Source organism: Magallana gigas, chromosome 1 (assembly GCF_963853765.1).
Source record: "Magallana gigas chromosome 1, xbMagGiga1.1, whole genome shotgun sequence".
NCBI lineage: Eukaryota > Metazoa > Mollusca > Bivalvia > Ostreida > Ostreidae > Magallana > Magallana gigas.
This window is the reverse complement of record NC_088853.1, coordinates 31,599,814-31,615,567: the sequence shown is the minus strand read 5'-3', so window position 1 is coordinate 31,615,567 and position 15,754 is coordinate 31,599,814. Positions and strand designations below refer to the sequence as shown.

At 33.4% G+C, this 15,754-nt stretch overlaps 3 long non-coding RNA genes across 3 annotated transcripts in view; 1 reads left to right on the top strand and 2 right to left on the bottom strand.

The window, feature by feature from the left end:
- LOC117687290 (uncharacterized) overlaps positions 1–15,754 on the bottom strand; it is a 259,261-nt gene that overhangs the window by 154,360 nt on the left and 89,147 nt on the right. The gene's annotated exons all lie outside the window — the stretch shown is intronic.
- The window catches only part of LOC136270000 (uncharacterized), a 149,272-nt gene that overhangs the window by 60,464 nt on the left and 73,054 nt on the right, over positions 1–15,754 (bottom strand). The window lies entirely within an intron of this gene.
- LOC136273692 (uncharacterized) lies at positions 7,094–8,021 on the top strand. Its single transcript, XR_010711916.1, has 3 exons — positions 7,094–7,223; positions 7,414–7,533; positions 7,951–8,021. It is a non-coding gene; the product is annotated as an uncharacterized lncRNA (long non-coding RNA).

The window sequence follows — 15,754 nt, the reverse complement described above, 5'->3', positions numbered from 1 at the left end:
GTTAAAAATGTATTGCTAGATACCAATGAAGGTAAAATGAACCAAAATCACATGACTGAAAACATATACGAAGCAGCCTTAAATTCACAAAGACATCATATCCCCTTGATGAAAAATAAGAGGAAAATTTGAATTCGTCAATATATCTGCGGTGAATGGTTCATTTTATTTTATATTTAAAAAAAAAGAGAAAGTTTAATTAAGTTACGTTTTACAGTATCTTAATAAAACACGTTTTCCATAGATTTCAACACAAAATTCAAGATGTAATTAGGTGGACCATAATCAAAATTGTGAAAACTCCTTTGGTGGAGTATTTTTACAAAATAACACCTTCAATATTATATCATGTTTAAGAATATCGGACCTTTCATTTAATAGGTACAAAATGTGGTCGTTTCACATCGAATATCTTCAATACATAATCATTTAACATAAAGCACTTACACAATTACATTTATTAAAATTCCTTACCGGGACAGCTTCCCCAAGACAGACAATATATATTTCATTATGATTTTAACCGATCTGTCTGTCTGGACACTGAAGTGAAAAGTGTCCAGGTATTTAACATATAACATTTAGTGCAACATATGGACAGAAATAGGTGGAACTGGTTTTAGATATCATGTCGGTCGTCATGAGGCATTTATTTATAGATAAAGTCGGTCGTCGCTGGGCTAAAAATAAACACTCACACGGACACTCTCAAAACAAATGCTAAAGCGCAAATACATATTTATTTCTAAAACCCTGGTTACATACTCCCCCTTTTGGCTGAACTTGCTCTTGATATTTCAAGAAGAGTTTGCCATTATAAATTAAATATACATCCACAATAAACAAAACAAAATTCAAATAAAATCAAAACACTTTACCCAAAACTCATATAACCGTATCACACAATGAAAACAACAACCACTTCATCTTCCACCATTATCATAATGTAGGACCAACACATCCATCAATGATACGCATGTAAACAATACATTATACAACTTGAAATGTCATTGGTCAGCTCAATACAAAGTACTATTTTTGCACAGACAACGTGAACTGAAATTCCAACTGATAAAAATCATTGGACTAAACAATGCAGTAATAAGATATGCTCCTCCAAATGACTAAATCACTAAAAGGCGTAAGATACGACGAAACTAGAGTTAAGCCTCAGGACGTACGCCAACATTTAGTCTGGCGTAAACTGCGTTTCACTAAGAGGCGTATGCCTGGCCGTAAACACTAGTATCGGACTAAGTGAGGGCAAGACTTACGTCCTTGATAACGAGCTTATGAACATGCGCAGACAAATGATAAACAGTAGAAAGAAAGATAAAAAGATAGATATAGGTAGATATTCTTTAGATTGATAAAACGATTGAAACTTGTCAATTGTAAGTTAAGTGACAAAACCACACAACAAAATTTGCTAAAATGTGTTTTTAAGATATATTTGATGAAGCATATAGGATATGTTCATTCAAAATTATTAACTCAAACCGAAGAGGCTCGGATAAATATATCAATCACTTTCATATTAAGATTTGTGTTAAAGTAAAAGGTGGAGTAAAAATGACCTAGGGAATACTTGATGAATTCCAAGTCTTATTTTATTTTTACACAATTTGTCTCCGAAGTTAGTTTTTTGTTCGAATTATTTAAGTAAAAAGGTACATACAAACCATAAGTGCATGGTCGTTTATTTGTAAATGTTTCACCAAAGTTATCAGATCCAAGATACAGATGTATGTGTCAGACGTATGGTGGACTCAACATAAACTACCCAAGTACACTTATATGTGTATTTAGTATATTAAACGAGGCTTCATATAAATTTGAATTTAATAACGAGTAGGTGTATGTAGCCTACGAAATAAGATCTTATTTAATCTGGAGGCAGTGTTTTGCATCGGTTGTATGATAAATACATTATCTATTATTTAAAAAAAAATATGGGATTTTGACCACTCTAAAACATAGTTGGAGCTTTCGTCTTATTTTGGTATTTACATTTTAACAATACTGAAACTACTTTTGTGATTAACCTTCGTTTAACTACCTAAGCTAACATCTTTTACTCACCAAAAAAGAAATAAAAGAAAGGAAAATTTAAAATTCAAAAATTCACTTAGTGAGTTTTAAATTTCAATATATCCCGCTAACACATATTTTGCATGGAAATTTGGGGGGGGGGCAGGGGGGTGAAATGCTTGAAATGCTAGACATTTCTTATACAAATATACCTTTGTACTACATGGGCATCATGTATCTATATTTTCTGCATTATTCATTGTCCAATTTACTAAAATATATGAAACGTAAATCAAATTATTGAATAAAAATAAGCAAAAGAAAACAATATGTATTGATTGTTTAAATATGTCATTTTAACATGTAATCGGCAAAACCAAAAAATATTAACAATAATAAACAAATATAATGATACTATTAAAGCATTTTTCATGTTCTCATCTATTTGTTTCTCAACTTTTTTTGCCCCCCCCCCCCCCTACCAACCTCCACAAAAAAGAACCGGACCCCCCCCCCCCAACCAAAAAAAAAAAAGAAGAACAAAACCCCCCTCCTTTCCCCGAAAAAAAAACAATCAAACAATAAAAAAACTAGAATACTAGTTATTTGACATCAACACTTACTACATAGTGCATAACGTGTTTATTTTTAATATTTACGTCCGTCAAAACACTTTCGTATTCAATAAAAAAGGTTATTTTCTATTTCTATTTTACTTTTTTTTTTTTTTGAAAAGGGGGGGGGGGGGGTAACATGTGTTACTTTAACGAAGTTAATTTTCAGCTCTTGCTATTTCAAATGTTTCCTTATGTCACGATTATTTGCTTTGTTAAAGTTATTTTAAGGTAAAACGTGCCAACTCGGAACTATGCACGGATGCAAATAATATATAAGTTGCTATGTTTGCATCAATTGTAAACTATTGAATACACACCTTTGGCAGGTGAGTTTGTCTACAAGAAATTATAAAGAAACTTAATTTAACATTTTTAAAGATAGATAAAGCGTAAACCTTATTCATTCATTTATATTCAGTGAAAGGCTTCTTCGGTCATCCAACATGTATAATTGGACTTCGATTCTACTGGTCTGCCTTATTTCCAATGCTTTTCTGGCAAGCGGTGCCTCGAGAGGTCCCCTGTGGTATAACAATGTCGTGAGATCTTTTAATTTGGACAAAAGAGGTAAGAAACTCGCATGGTTATTGTAGATAAATTATAAAGATAGATGGATGAGATCAATAAGAGGCTTGTCCTACTCCAATAAGACAAAGAAGAAAAGAAAAATTAAAACAGTTTAAATTTTAAAGTATTTTTTTTTGGTATGTTTGCTTTGTTGACCAGCCAGGTTTACGACATGTTAAACAAAGCGATAGAAATTCATCGATGAATGTATTTTATTAAACAAATGCACAACTAAATGAAGATAAATTAAAAGAAAAGTTCATTTTCTGTGTTGATTGCTTTTTCGTGCATTTTTTAAATATACTAGCGGAAAAAAGAAACTGTATTTTTTAATATACGAAAAAACATTTAAACATTACAATGAACAATTTTTTTTTTGTAATACTGTTAACACATGTATTCGTAACAACATCTCATAACACATTAATGTCAACCTCGAATAACATCAATTTCAGCACACTCGAAAGTCACTGTTATTTGAAATTTAATTAACAAAATTAATAACGCGTGTGACCACCTTTGCGCTCACGCATGCTTGACAGCGACGCCTCATTGATGCCACTAAAGTGTTCAGAAATGCTTGAGAAATGTTGTTCCAGATGTTGATTAAAGCCTGGCCTAAATCAGCCAATGTCACTGGCTGATTTGGTAAACGGCGAAAACCTCTTTCCATTTCATCCCAGACCTTCTCGATCGGTGACAAATCGGGGGAAACAGCTGGCCAAGGAAAGACATCAACTTTCTGTTGAACAAGCAAGTCCCTGACTACACGTGCAACGTGTGGCCTTGCGTTGTCTTGCTGCAGAGTGATGTGATTTTGATGTCTCTGTATGAAGGGTCTCACATGACGCTGCATAATTTCATCTCGATAGCGTACACCGGTGAAAATTCCATTGACAATTTGTAGAGGGGTCCTTCCACGTGCTGATGTCTCACCCCACACCTTAACGCTACCTCCACCAAATTGTCGACGTTGCACAAGACAAGCGACCTTGTAACGCTCCCCAACGCGACGATACACCCTTCAACGGCCATCACTGCTATCAAAATGAAATCTGGATTCATCAGTGAACAAAATATTGGCCCAGTCCTGTATTCTGAATCGCAGATGTCGTGTGTACCACGCTAGTCTGGCGACACAATGACGTTAAGGCAGTACTGGGCGCACTGCTGGACGTCTTGGTCTGATGTTTTGCTCGCGCAGACGATTACGCACAGTTCTTGGACTAATTGGTCGAAGCCCTGGAATGCTACGGGTAGTCAAACTTGCTGTCTAGAAACGATTTCTCAGATGCACAAGTCTAATGTGGTTGTCCTACTGACATGACGTAGCACGAGGTCGCCCAGAGCGCGGTCGATCCTGAGTGTTGCCAGATTGTTGAAAACGTCTCCATAATGACTGGATGGTGTTCCGATGAACTCCAAACTGTCTTGTTACTGTATTGTGTGCCATTACAGCTTGCAGCAGCCCAACAGCGCGATTACGTTGGTTTTCGTTGAGTCGTGGCATGACATAGGGGTAAATGTTGTTGAAACTAAAGTGATTTCCTTATCAAAAAAAGTTTAAACAAATCCTTTACAATTCTTTTTTCCAAATAGTGTTGGCCCGTAAAACTCGTGCGTACAAATTCTTCAATAAACAACATGTGCTTACTAACCATGGAAAAGTCCGTGCACCTGGACGGTTACCATCCGATATTGTCAAAAACATTACCATTATCGATTGTTTAAATTTTATAAATACAAACAATAGATATAGAAAAATTATACTTGATTTTATAATGCACAGTTTCTTTTTTTTCGCTAGTATATCTTTCTTATTTTTTGTCATGCATGCAACTGTTCATATTCAAAGATTTACAGAGATATCAAATTTTATAAAAATTCTAAACCTATAACTAATATCTGATAAAAGAATATGGGGCACCAAAGTGTGCAACAATCAGTTACCGGGGAAATAAACAGGCCGTGTATACTTTTAATTCTAAAAGAAGAGGTAAGGGCACGTGTTTTGTATTTCTATTGTGTAGGTGAAGTTTAAAATTAAATATGCTTCATTATCATATACTTTTAGTCAGTAATATTAATGCCTTACATGTTAAAGTGTTGCACAGTTGGTTAACGCGTTTATATGTTATAACTTTTTTATGAGTTCGAAACCAAATTGGTATTTTACCTTTATTAGTCCCCTACCGGTTTTTACCGGAGGGGCTTGTTTTAAATGCATCATCTTTCAATTTTAATTTTTAGTGTATCATACTATCTTACGGGTTTTTAAAAGATAACCTTATAAAAACGATACAGTATCATTGAAAAGTATCATTGATAAACATCAAACCCAAAATCATCTTTACTAAGTGTGGGTTGTATCATTTGTTTGCTATTTCAAGTACCATTTAATCAAAAACAACTTCATTTAATTGTTTTAATGTTCTTCTACTTTAACGTAACATAGTTCCAATATTTTTTAACAGTTCACTTTTGTTTAATTTTTTCATATTAAATTTCAACTCGCCCAGGCGCTTGTACTTAATAAAATATTTGCAACGTTGATTTGACGAACAAAATATAGCTGTAGACGTTGTGTGGTTTCTTTTTCAGATTATTTTAGCGTTTTATTTAAAAGTTTTTGTTGGAATGTAGCTACATGTACTTCATTTCCCTATCTCATTTTGCTGTCAAAATTAAAATTGACCTTTTTTTCATATTTCTCCCTACCACAACACCCAAGAAATACAAATCTTTAACACATCGCTTTGCATGAAGAAAGGTAATAAAACCATTTGTAAAATAATGAGGAATGCAAAACAAATAAAAATGATAGATCTGTTGTTAAATAATGATTAACTACATTTTTATTCAGCTTTTCTCCGATATAATGGTTTGAGGAGAAACCGCGATGCAACGATGGGAGGAAACACCATACAACCAACTAACATGCTTGGTGAGCATGGTCAGTAAAACAGACTGTCTTTGTTGTGAATGGTGGACTGCCTTCAAAGAAAGCATCTCAGCAGTATTTTCTGCTCTTAATTTGATTTTCCAGGCAGTTGTTAAAGTATAATAATAAAAGAGAAAAAATCGTACATTTTCTGAATAAATAATTTTATTTATTTATTTTTATTTGTGTTGGTTTAATCATTAAGTAAAAACATCATATCATAGTTTGTTCCGTACCGCATTTTAGCACAATCCATTCATTTATCAAGGTGAAACATCTTTTTTTCTTATTTTGTCAAAGAACACAAATCATTCAAAGTTATACATACAGAGAAACTGCATCGCCTGCGTTTGTGCAACCTTTTTTTTTTCAGTCTTAAGAAAAACGTAGAGCATCCCAAATAATAATATTAATCAAGTAATTTTCTGCTGATCTTAGAAACTCTTTCAATGTGGGTTGAGCCACCTCAAATACTTTTATGCTTCCCTTCAAAGAAGTAAAGGCATATTGCCTTCCTAATGTCCGTCAGTCTTTCTGTTTGTCCACCAACAGTTTCCGTTTATTTTCTTCGCGGACATATTGATTCGAACTATCTAGGTAAACGTCGATTTCTGGTACGATCGAGCAATTTTCGGCAGAATTACGCCCCTTCAAATTATAAAACTTCAAACAGCCACGGATGACCCGTTCTAAACTCTCTTACTGTCTTGTACATTAAGGTGGAAGGCTACATCGTCACAACATGTCTGACTTCCGTTCGAAACGCCATTGTGTTCCGGATTGATAGCATTATGTCGTGGTACAAAATAGCTATACACCGTTTAATTGAACTCTTCTAACTAAGGAGATGAGATAGGAATGAAATCACCAAAACGCTTAGAAAATATGTCAATTTTCTTCCTGTTTAAAGATTTTAACTAACATTGATTATCAGCTGTTTTGTACGGAAAACGTGGCGTGGAATCTAAATAATATACCGTTTCCCTGCTCTGCTGCTATTGGCAATACATTTTTGTCATGTCATATGCAACAGACGATCATACATATGTGGCGGATTATCGATATCGGTATATCGGTAAGCAGATGTCAAATTTTCATTTAAACTATATATGTATGATGAATATAAAACGACAGCACCGTAGTACGATCTTTTGAATTGATCCTAACTTCCCAAATTAAAAAAAAAACATTTGCAGTAAAAAACTTTCACTGAAACTTTGACATTAAACTAATGTATTTTGATTAAAATAGATACAGCTAGGTAGCAATAGCAGTGGAAGCCCGGATTTGCAAGCCAAATGAGGGAAAGACAGAATTCTGAAAAGGAGCATGTTTTTCATTTACACACATGCATGTGGATCACTATGGACATCTAATGTATGTATTAATATGCGTATGGTTGTTGTTTATAATTGATATTGTATATAAAAAAGTAAATGCAATTTATAATATAATTAACTATTAATATTTTGTTCTGAAGAGTTAAATATATATAATGCATTCATCAATAATATAATCTTTCAGCTTCAAACATTATCATAAGCACTACTTATCTTGTATCTACATATTTAGCATAGACTTGTTCATTTTTTAAATTTTTCTTCGTGATTTTTATTAATTAAAAAATTGATCCCAAGATATTTGAGACCATGAAAAATAAAGAAAGACAACTCTTAAACAGGATCTTTCATACCAAGATATTTGCAATAATTAAGTATTTCCTTTTAATTTTTCAATTTCATTCAATTTTTTTTCTTCATCCCATTCACCAACGAATATTGTTTATATTTTCAGGTTTTTGTGGGATTTTGTCCAGCAGTTTGCCTTAAAAGAATTGTTTTATATTTTAGTTTCATATTTATGTGGATTACAATAAAAATCATACAAACTTCATTCACTTAATAATATTTCACTTTCATAAGAATTTTAAAACAGAAATGTTTAAAAATTTGATAAATAAGGGGTTATCTGGAACCAGACTGCTATTTTAAAAATTCTCTAGAAAATAGTGTATTGTATTTTGAGGTCTATTATTGTTGAATACTGTGCCTAGTATTGGTAACAAATGCATGCAACAAAAAAAAACTGTCAGAATGTCCTCGCGTACAATTACCTGGTGAAATAGGCCACAGCACTTGTTACCGTCTTGCCAATATTCGTGTCGGAGAGGAAAGCCTTCTGCATTGGCTTTATGAAGTTGCTGACCACAACATACATGTAGTATGTCTTTGGAAACATTAAAATAGTCTCATAGAATAAGACGTTTTCCATACCAAAAAAAAAAAACAATTTTTTTTCGGAGGCAGACACTGACCATAGGAATATCGATATGGGTATTATTAACTATGAATACTGACTCCAAATCAGTATCCAAAGTAAAATGAACATAAACTGTAGACAATCCATGTATAATTTCTACATGTTATTTTAAATTTTATTTTAGTTAATCGAAAAGGATCATGTAATAAATGTGGTATACAAAATGTATGACACTTTTCCTCAACGTTTGAAGAGTATATATGCACAATAAGTGTTCGATGTTTTATACCTTATCAGATTATATTCTGATGAAACATTTTGAATATTTGAATGATTTTTATCGTAATTTGACAATATATAACTGACGTGTTCACTGCAGGTGATATTTAAACCAGTAGAATTGATATTCTAAAGGATATTTTAAAAATATTATGACACTTTTTGTTCAGACTATTAATAGGGTAAATATCCATCGATCATATTAAAGTTTGAAAGACCCAATTTAATTTGGCAATAGACATTGGGGTTCTACCTGTGTAAGATCACTTGCATGTCCATATACTTCCGTATGTATGAGTACTGAAATCCATGCCCGTCACAAAGATGCAGCTTGTGTTGTTTATTGCATACTTTATAGGAATATTCAGTGTTTATGCATTTGGTACGTGTTCTCTATTTACATTGTATTTAACAACGTAGCATTTTCCACTAGATAGTTATGGTTTTCTTGAGATAAACTAATCACTTCCTTCATACTTGAAAGAAGTAACTAGCTCGAGCACCTGGCTCCGATTTCACAAAATAAAACCTTAAATTTAATGTGAAATCCTGAGAATTTACTCAGCTTAGATTTTTCTCATTTTGCGTTTCTGAAATCAAACTTAGTCAATTCTCAGCTGAGCTGATTTTTTTTTACTTAGCTGAGTCAAGAATTTTCATTGTCACAGGCTGCCCTTTATAACTTCTCTTGTTTGTTTTAAATTTATCCAACAAAAAAAACCCAAACAATTGTCTTTTAGTGTTTCAACAGAGGAAAAATTGGCTTAATTAACAAAAGACATAAAATGTTAATCAGTCATAAAATGTTCACTTTGTTATGCTAAATATAGATTACATATCTACATGATCTTATATATCATATAGTAAAACAACTTTGTTAATGAAAAAGATATTTATTAATCCTACATTAAATATTGCACATGCGCTGATTTTTGAGTGGACTTGATCTAATAAATGAACATTACAGACAATACAATATTGTATTAATGATGTTAATGACATTTTCATATTTGAGATTTGACTTCGGTCTGCTATGGTGGTAGCTTCAGGTTTTTTTTCTCAAATTGATGTCTTTTTTGGAGAAATGCAAATATTTGAGTTCTAACAAATTTGAGAAAAAAAATTAAATATTTGAGATTTGCCTTCACTTTTTTGTGAAATTGGAGCCTGGTACAGTCAGTTCAAGCATATATATTACAATATATAACATAGCATAGCTTAGCATTGAAATCTTATAGCATAGCATTGGAATCTGATATCAAAGCATATAAACTCATATAATCTCATTCGTCATATCATACCATAGCATAGCATACAGCATGATTTTAACTCGGTTTTAAATTTTTTTACTTGGAAGAATAAATGTTCATATTGCAGATTAGTTGTTAATTTGGCTTTTTATCATAATTTTACTTCGAAATGTGTGGAACTCTTTTGTGTACGGAGGCGTTTTTGTTCAAATCTCATAGCATAGCATACCCTATGATTAAGCCTTTCATCTCATAGCATATCAATAAAATCGCATACCATAGCATAGCAATAATTTGTTAAAGACATGCATGAAATTACTTTACTGGTACATCATGCACAGTTCATTTTCTTTTTAGTTTAATCTTCCTAAAAATGGTACATAAAATGTAGTTTACTGATTTGAATAAAAAAGTATTACAATCAAAACAAAAACCTTATGCATAATACGGTTTGGTTAGTACATTTTATCAATACAACATGTTCTTACATGTATGTATAGACTGACCCCCATGCCTCTTTATTTATTTCCAGTTTAATGCCTGCAGCAATTTTAAATTTGGAATATTCAGAAGAACCTTTTGCCTTCTTAACCTAACCTTTTTTATTGACTTATATAATGTTAAGAATATCTAATTAAAACAGGTACATTAGCATTACATAATCTCGACATTTTTAAGATAAAGGTAACATTTTTACCTGTGCAGCGTTACTTTTTAATTGTTAGCGGAATTTTATACAAAAACAAGAACAAGGAAGCTATTAAATTTGATTTATTGGACGCTGTTTTTCAAATTTGAATGCTACTTATCGCTAGCAAAATCAGATCTATCATCGTATCATCTTTAATTGATTTGAACAAAGAGACACAGAAAAAGCGTGTCTCTGTTGCTCCGAGAGCATTTGTAATGACTAACAAGAAATTACAGAATATTAGTAACCCTTTTAAACTTTTAAAAGACCTGCGGTATCAATGATTTCTGCGGGCAATATTTCATCAAGAATATGTATATAGAGAGAATAAGGGTCTATGTTGCCTTACTTGTCAAAATAAAATGATTGCAATCTTAAATATGTCCCCCAGGCAGTAGGTAAAAAAAAATGGTAAATGATTCTTCACAAAGAACTGACACTCAAAAACATATATACCAATTAATGAGATAAATAGAAACCCAGTCTGTTCAAATGATATTTATTGTATATCTGCATCCATTAGATAAAATACTTTGTATGTTCAATAGAGTTACTATAATTTCTTAAACAGGTTCAGGTTCCTTGGCATATGACAAAATCAGGTTCAATTCATGTAAATGATTCACGCTTCTTTGCACGGCATTTAAGGGCGTTAAATGTTAGCTTGAAAACAAAATGACAAATGCAGGATAACTCACTTAGAAAGATACTGTCTGAATAAAATTTTTGTATCCTGCATAAACAAATGTGTTAATAAATGCAGTATTAGAGCCGTCAAAAAGTTTCTCAATATGACATATATAAAGTCTATAAATAGTTGATTTGATAGTGTGTCTGTGTCTTAAAGCTATAGCAGTCTTAACGTGGAACGCAAAGCAAATTTAAATTCTTAAACGCAAGGCTAAAGAAGTAAAATTGAGATACTGTTCCCTACAAATGGAAAATTGCTACTTCACATGATACATTTCAAAATAATACATGTATCCCGAACGTTGACAAAAAGGTCCTTTTGTATCCCATATTCAATTTAGCAAATACGTGCTTTTATTTTTACAATGATTTACATGATTGATACAATACTGTCTGAACATTGCAGGTACATGTACTTCTTTTTTCTGCCTTCATCTATAAAACATCACCCAACCATCCCCACACCCTTAAAAAATTGTTTTCATCCACACAGACATACAGGCATATTCAGGTACATATCTTTCGTTTAAAAAAATAAAGTTATTATTAAAATGTGTTTACCCTGCGTGTATACAATTTTATCTGATGCACGATTCATTAATCCTTCAGTTTCAATAACTTTATAGATTTGTTTCTAAAATGATATGTGTTGTACAGTTAGTAGAAAGCTGATAAATTACATTATAAAAGACAAGACCTGTTAACAACCTTTACTAATGCTTTGAGTAGGCCCTGTAAACATTTAAAAGCATAAAAACGTAATAAACTCTAACGTTCAACAAAGGTTTACATTTGATATTGTCAAATATATCTGTCCCCAGTTTAACCAATTTATAAATTGTACCGTATGCAATCAACTTTACGTAAACCAGAGGATATTTATTGCATTAATCTTGATACCACTTATCATTGCTCGATAACAGTTAATTTGAAACGTCACTATAATGGTCTAATTCTCACAACTTTTCATACTAAACGAATATATTGACAGTTTTATTCATATTTCCCTTTGGAAGTGTGTAGAGTAGCTATGCTCAAGTAGGATTTTTACATATGTTTTTGTTCATAGAATAATACACATCATAGATAAAAATGGTACTAGAGCCAGCATGGGTTCAATGTTTCTCGGTTACAAAACCGTGGAAGAACATTCATATTTGGTACAAAACATTATTTTAACCAAAAGAAAAAGGAAAAAAAATCGTCATTACATCATTTCTACGTTATGACATCATTGAGAAACAACTTAAATGTTGGGGACAAGGAATGCAGAATACCGCATGTAGTCCTTTGCAAAACGATCATCGTTTGTATTTAAAAGGCACTGATTGTTACATGTAAACAGGATGTCATATCGTCCTTAAATGCTAAACATACGAATTTAACCAAATTTGGTGCAGCCATAAATAACACGCTCGTCATTGAACCCTTTTTGCAAAACCGAAAACAGCGTCAAATAAAAAAAACCAGTCACTGTGGCAATATCCCAACATGATTATTAAAGGATTGAATAGAATCATCTCTCTTAAAATACTTCACATGTATAACAGACACTATAACTTTATATTTTTCTTAATAAAACTTCGTTTCATATAAAACTACTTCAAACAAATAACTAATTAGAAACACAGTGCCGGATAATTATGCCAGTGCGAAGGTGATTTTTAGGATGCGAAGTAGATACAGATGATTTTGATTGTATGTCATGCATTGAGTGTCAATCTTGTGATATGTACAGCGGTGTGTGTGATGAATGTAAGTTCTTGAATTAAAGGGTAAAGAACTATTTAACAAGGCATTAATTTACTTTACAATTTTATAAATATTTTACAATCTGCAAAAGCTATAGTTGCAGATACGTGTATCAATGAGTTGGTCATTAGAACATCTAAGTTCTTAAGCAACCAAATAATATGTCATCAGAAGTAAAAAAAAAAATAGTCATTATGAAAAAATGCAAAGCAAAAAAACAAAAGATCATTTGTCATATAAGATAACTTATAAAAAGACCCACGTCAGTCGGAATTTTATGTTAACTATATAATATGCTGTATTTTATATTTAACAGCAATTAGAGTTTGCAGTAAATTGGCAATATTCTTTGTAGAAGATTTAAAAAATTATATTTGTCAAATAAAATGTAATTGCATGTAGATGGTTTTCGCAATTTTTTATACCACTGTTTACCAATTCTTACATTTTCTGGTTATTCCTCGTCAGGAGCAGGGCACGTCAAGTCTTATAACGGCGCTTTTGCGTAAGGTCTAATCTCATTGAAGAGATAGCGTTTTCTGTCTGCTGAAAGTCCAGCTGGAGCTATAACCTCTGGAAATCCGTGAAGAACTTCATCCATGTTTATCCTTTCTTTAAAAAGGTAGATCCGGACTTCAGGGGAATCGAGCGTATGTTTTGCAAACACTACACCTGGCTCATCGGCAGTAAATTGGAAGTGCTGGAATTTTCCGATACCCTTTAAAGGCTTGAAGTGAGTGTTGAAGAAAACATTCCATCCATACCACTGCAGCCCATTCCCATTTCCTCCAAATCGTGCCACGGTGTTGCATTTTGCGGAATTTTCCACAACTGTTTCAAGTTCGTCGATGCCATTCACCTCCGATCTGCGGAATATCTTCTTGAGCATGCCGAAACAGGAATCACAAAGGCATTTCGTGTGACCAGCAATCATGAAATGAGGTTGGATTTCTTTATGTCGTCCAGTACAGCAGCCCACGCAAGATAATGCAGTGTCGTTTTGTTTTTATTCTGTCCAACACAGTTATCTGCATGAAAATGCACGCTATTTCTCCATAACTGCTGGCATTTAAGTAATGATGTACCATGCTTTAAACTGCATTAGGTCCATGTGTTTTGCTTCCGTTTTCCCCTATCGTTTCACTCTCATCGATGAGGTAGTTTGTCAGAACGGAAAAGTTCTCATCACAGATGCCGAAAATTTGGACGTTTTTAGGTTGAAGGAAGAAGAGAGCTCCGACTTGCTGTGAGGAATGGGGTATAGTGATATACTGAGAAAAATCAAACGTGTAATGAACTTCAGTGAAGGGCATGGAACATGACTGCAGATATTTTCCATGAGGTCTCTCAACATTCTGAAGCTCAACTCTAGCTTTTTCCGTACAAAGCTTGTAAAAATCACGTTCCTGTTTCGCCTGTTCTACATGATTCATAAGTCGCTGTGTTAACTGTTATTTGATTTCTTCTGTAAAGGCACCGGCTATGTCTTCCCATAGGTCATGGCAGGTCTTGCACAAGTCGGTTTTTGGTTTGATAAATTGTATGTAAGGAACACAAGAGTTCCACGCCTCTTTGAAGGTCGTTACTCCATGAAGGGACTTCCAGTTTCCAAGCACGCCTCCTTATATTTCGCATGAATTGACACTTTACTATCTCTGCATGGCAACAGTACAGGAGCTGTGTCGTCACGGGCTCTTGGGGCAGCAGGTAAAGGCAATCCGCATATCTCTTTATAAACAACACAGCAGCTTCTACAACACAAAATTGGTGACCGTGATTTGATTTTTTTCCTGTTAAGCCATGAACGCATGGGGATACACCATTTTCTTTAAACTGTCTTTTCAAATTCTTAAATTCTGAACGTTCCAGTTTAAACAAGGATCTCCATGCACTTTCACAGATTTCTATTCCCTGAAAACAATAGTGAAATCGCTGCCGTTCTCTTTTTCTTCAACTTGTTCCGACGTCCTTTGTGATGAGCTGATCTTCAAGTTGAGACAAAATGTATATGTCTCTTTCACCTTTTGTATATTCTCGAAGTCTTAAAATCAAGGAATATGCCTGATCTTTGAAGGAGGCAAGTTTAAGGAAACACTTCTCCGTACATCCGCATCCGCTTTCAAACGTCCGCTCTATGTACCCCATCTCCTCATTCGTGTCCTCGCTTTGGTCTGAGACTGTCGCGGTAGGCCGATCGGTGCTTATTTATCCACTCTGTTTCTTATATCATCTTCGTCAACTTCATCTGTATCAGTATCGTCATTCTCTGAGCGACTTAACACCGACGGTGTTGCAGAGGGGGGAACATACTCATAAAAGTACTGTATAGCTTCCTCTTCAAAGTCATCGGCCCCGGATCCAAGATCCGCAATGAGAATAGTGTCCATACTGTTCACTGAATAAAGAAAGTTATTTTGGGATCAAAACTGAACGAATTAAAGTCACATTCTTTTTTCATTCTAATATGAAAAAATGTTATTCAAATATCAACGTTTAGTACTTTAAATTTCTTAAACTGGATTTTTTAAAAGGAAGGGGCTAATCTGCATCAGCTAGTTTACATTTTTGTATAGGAGTACAAGAAACATATGTTGCTCTCACACACGGGCGAATCCAGAAATTTCCGAACGGGGGGGGGGGTTGTTAATCAGTGGTACGTAACAAAGCAAAGTTGGGA